Source organism: Lygodium microphyllum, chromosome 4 (genome assembly GCF_053477565.2).
Source record: "Lygodium microphyllum isolate KBCC chromosome 4, Lygodium_microphyllum_v1.1.10, whole genome shotgun sequence".
In the NCBI taxonomy this organism is placed as follows: Eukaryota; Viridiplantae; Streptophyta; class Polypodiopsida; order Schizaeales; family Lygodiaceae; genus Lygodium; species Lygodium microphyllum.
This window is the reverse complement of record NC_141138.1, coordinates 99,230,667-99,235,354: the sequence shown is the minus strand read 5'-3', so window position 1 is coordinate 99,235,354 and position 4,688 is coordinate 99,230,667. Positions and strand designations below refer to the sequence as shown.

General features: G+C 30.7%; 1 long non-coding RNA gene across 1 annotated transcript; it reads left to right on the top strand.

The window, feature by feature from the left end:
• The first annotated feature begins 2,611 nt into the window (after positions 1-2,611).
• Positions 2,612-3,223, top strand: LOC148037375 (uncharacterized). Its single transcript, XR_015690786.1, has 4 exons — positions 2,612-2,688; positions 2,797-2,859; positions 2,946-3,008; positions 3,094-3,223. It is a non-coding gene; the product is annotated as an uncharacterized LOC148037375 (long non-coding RNA).
• The last annotated feature ends 1,465 nt before the right edge of the window (positions 3,224-4,688 follow it).

Genomic DNA, 4,688 nt, shown 5'->3' with positions numbered 1-4,688 from the left:
AAGGGAATAACCATAGGAGCAAAGAAGTTAAGACGCAGAGATGCAACTAATGAAGAAAAGAGATATGTTCATCATACCTTCAACATAGAGGTGGAAATAGTAATAGAATATAAAAAGGTTTTTCTAAAGGGAGAAGTTTATAAAGCGGGAGATAAAGTGGTCGTAAGATGCGATGAAGACTCTAGAGTGGACATAGATGTTGGCCATTGGAAAGCATGCATATCATCATTTTTTTTCGTTTGAATGCAATGGTGAAGTGAAACTATTTTTTGGAGCTTATTACTACAGACAATGTATTGTGGTTGAAAGTGGCCATGAAAGTCTAGTTGTGGATACCACTACAGGTATGAGTGTCTTGCAAAATGGTTTTGTTCCATTTTCATGGGATTGTATTAGACCAATACAATCATTGTTACACAAATTTATTCCACTTCAACATGGAAACAATATCATCGCATATGAGACAAAAGATTTGAGACCAAGGTTACGTTTGATTAAGATAGGTTGCATCGGTTGCATTCCTCCTTAGCTAGAGGAAAATGATGTTGTCTATATGAAGTCTCATCTAGATGCTTTATGTGAGCCAAATGACCTCAAATATGCAGTTATAAGAGCAGTACACTATGAAATGAAGCAAGTAAAAGTGGGATGGCTAACTAATGTACACTTGCAAGAAAATATTTGGAAAGTGAGAATAGAGGATCAAGATTGGAAGGATTGGTGGCTATGTGTATCCACGAAAAAGCAATGGCAAGTACTCAAAACAAAAGCAATTGCAATTGACAACAAAAGAAAGATTGTACCTACTATGTGGCGTTCGCATGAGCATGAGGCAACAATGTTATGACGGTATGTTTATTGAAGTCTTTTGTTTTGTATTGCTTAATGTAATTTACATTTTCAAACATTATGACGGTATGTTTATTGAAGTCTTTTGTTTTGTATTGCTTAATGTGATATACATTTTCAAACATACATTGCAAATACTTTCTTATTATTACCATGCCTATGTAGGTTTGCCATGTCGACTTCTAATCTAGAGATGATGGCTCTTTTGAAAAAAATGATGAGTGAGGATCCCAAACTACTTGGGCTTGTGGATTCAGTTTGTGGAAGAAGTGAAAGGTAACTAACTCTAATAACTAAATTTATACCTAATTTTATTACTATTTTATGTGTTCTAATCCAAGTGCTAAGGAATTAAGTGATTTAGTTTGATATAGTACTTCTTTTTAAAAAATATAAGTCTCTTATGTTTCTAAACTTTGGTTTATTATGTGTACATAAAGGTAACAAAATCACAAAAGCAGGTACAAGAGATAATGGAACAATGAAAGCTAAGGAGGTCATTGGCCCTAATGTCTCTTCAAATCACGATACAGGTATATGTCTTTATTTCTACTAAACTTTGAAAATTTAAATTTGTACATATATTACATATTGCTTTATTAGGTGATTCATTTTGAGATTAACTAGCTTTAATTAGTCTCTTTGCCAAATTTAAAATGTTCATAGTTATTCATATCGTTAAACTTTGAGTAATTGTGTGTATATATATAAACATAGATAAAAGAACAACAAAAGGTCGGAAAAGAGGTAATGTAAGAAAGGGAGATAAGGAGGTTACTTGCGATAATGTTTTTTCAAGTCAAGATGCAGGTACCAACTTTAAGGATCAAAAACTTGTACAAATTTGGTGACCCAAATTGATACACAATATCTAATTACTTTCTTTTGTGTTATTGAAATTTTTCATAACCTTGTATTATCGTGAGCTTTGGTTAACTCTATGTATATATAGGTAAACAAGTTACTAAAGATGACATAAGAGACAATGTAAGAAAGGAAGACATTGAGATTGCTTGCCTTAACACTTCTTCAAGCCAAGAATCAGGTATTATCAGCTTTCTTATGTTGATAATGAGTCATTTTTTGAAATGGTTATACTAACTAATGATATTTGATCACTTGAGTATCAATAGGAGTGATACGCATACCATCATATGATGATATCTATCGGCCACCCATGTTGAAATTTAGAGAAGAAGGTAGACTTTATGGAAAAAAGCTCTTGGCTGAATACTTTAAAAGTCAACACACTGTCATGCTCGAAAATTATCATCGAGTACGTAGGTGGTTTGAATCCTTAAATCCAGATGATCTACGTTATAAAAATGTGGATAAAAAGTATATCATGAAAATTATATCAGAGAATCACCATGAGATTTTACCATTGAAGTTTACTGGATGTGAGTACATATGGAGAGAGAATGACATATATGACTGGTGGAAGGGTACAAAGCAAGATGAAAGAAAGTATTTGAAGAAAAAAGATTTTTTAAAGAAGGTAAGTTGATTGTTACTTTTTTTAATTGGCTTTCCTAATATTTGAGGTGTAGATTCTTAGTTATTGAACTATTAATCTTATGACATATAGAGAGAATTATCCACATCTCTTGGAGTGGATGATATAGATAAGCTTCAAAATGTATCAAATGACATAACATCATCAATGGTAAGATGATATGATTTATAAGCTTGATATCATAAGTGTAGGGTTGGCTCTTTTTCTCCCATACTCATTTAGGGGTGTCTATTGATGGCAGAGTGAACCATATATTGCTACTATTGATTCTAATCAACTTGATGTATACATTCCTAGCATGGATGATATTGCGAATGAACAAGGTTTGAAAAAGGTATCTTATAATCTTATATGTTTATCATTTTTGTACTGGATTCCATATATTTTGGAGACATTTGATGTATACACATGATCTTATTTTGTTGATGTAGCCTCTTGAAGAAAGTAGCTCCTTTGAAGGACAACAATACAAGCAAACAGATTTATCCTTGCAGGTAATGCTTTTGAGCTCATATCTAATAACTTTCTTTGAGAATGTCTCTTATACAGATACTTATACATTAACTTTCATTTCCCATAGATGAATATGTTCGTGGAGGAAGAAAAGAGCTTTGAAGAATTTCAATGTTATACATTCGATGAGGTTCTTTGCTTTATATTAAATTTAAGATTAACCATATGATTCATGTTCTTAACAGTATCTTATCCTTTACATGCTTAAAATGTAGGATGTTGAAAATGAAGATGAGACACTTGATATGGAAAATTGTGCCAGCTTTTCAAAGTTATTGTCACATGGTTTTAGACAAAATAATGTACTCAACTAAACGTCAAGAAACTCTGGAACAAAGTATCCATAGTTCAAGCAATGATAAGGTATGTAACTTTTTTTTCTATATAAATGTTTTTAATGTGATTACTAATTTTAGTTTTGAATGTAGGCTAATCCAGATGATGACATTAATGAAACATCTCGAAAAAGTCAAAGAAAGAGGAAGGTATTTGATATATGTTTGTGAGAGAATAATAGCGTCATAGTTTAGTGAATAACTAAAGATATGATTTATTATATAACTATTTATTTTATGTGTTGACTAGCCAAGTGAAAAGATGAAGGATATTTTGCAACAAAGGAGCATGAAACGAGGTACCAGTATCAACGAAAAAGAACCAAAGGTGCTAGATGTAAATGTTTATATTTTTGTTTATGTCATACATGAAAAGCATAATCTAATCTTTTTATTTTATTTGAATTAAGAATTAAAAGATCTCCCAAACCAAGGCATTGAGATTAACATTTCAAATGATACTCAAAGGGTAACTTTATTGTTAATTTATATTTTAATTAGATATATATAATTGTAGTCATGTAGTTGAATTTGTAGCTTTGAGATTAACATTTCAAATGATGCTTAAAGGGTAGCTTTATAGTTTATATATATATATATATATAAAATAGTCATGTAGTTAAATTTATAGCTTTTCATATTATAATTCGTGTCATTTAATTATCTATACATAGTATAATAAGTTACTTATTCTCTTTTTGTTATTCAATACAGGTTAATATGACAAAAGATAACATGGAAACCATACTTTTGAAGTATCTTGGTGTGCCTACAATTCATGATATGTACTTTTCTTTAAAGAGTACATACATGAATCTCAAAAAGATTGAAGCTAGCTTTCGAGTCTTGATTAAGGATACAAAGAAGCCAACAAGTGATGATATGATTAAGGAGATTGTTTATTGGCTACTAGGAAATGGCAAAGTTGTATTAAACAAAAATAGCAATGTGCTTAGTCTAGATGATGTGGAAGTTTTAGCATAACTTCTACTTTGAGTTAAGAATTTATTGCTTTTCAACATATTGGAGATTTGAGGGATTACTCAAACATTTATTACTTTGGAACATATTGGAGATTTAAGGGATAAAACATTCAAGACACATGTTGCTTAATTAGTTTTTAGTTCTATGCTCCTTTAAAAGTATTTTCATTTTTCTTTTGGTTGCTAGAAGTAGATGTTGATGTCTTAATTTGTTTAATCTATTTTGATCATTAGATGTATGTTATTGATCCTTACTTAGAAATGATGACATTCTCTATATAAATTTCTAGTTAAAAATTTATTGTGTAATTTCTTGTTTGACATTAGCATGTCTAAGAGTAAGGGCAAAGTAGATAAATTGATAAGGAAAAAAGAGAATTCCCACGGAATTCCCTAGTTGAAAGTACATATAAGTAGGGAATGTAAAAAATAGGAAAAATGAGAGATTTCCTAGTGAGAGTACCTAGGGAATCACATCTAGAATTTTTTTCC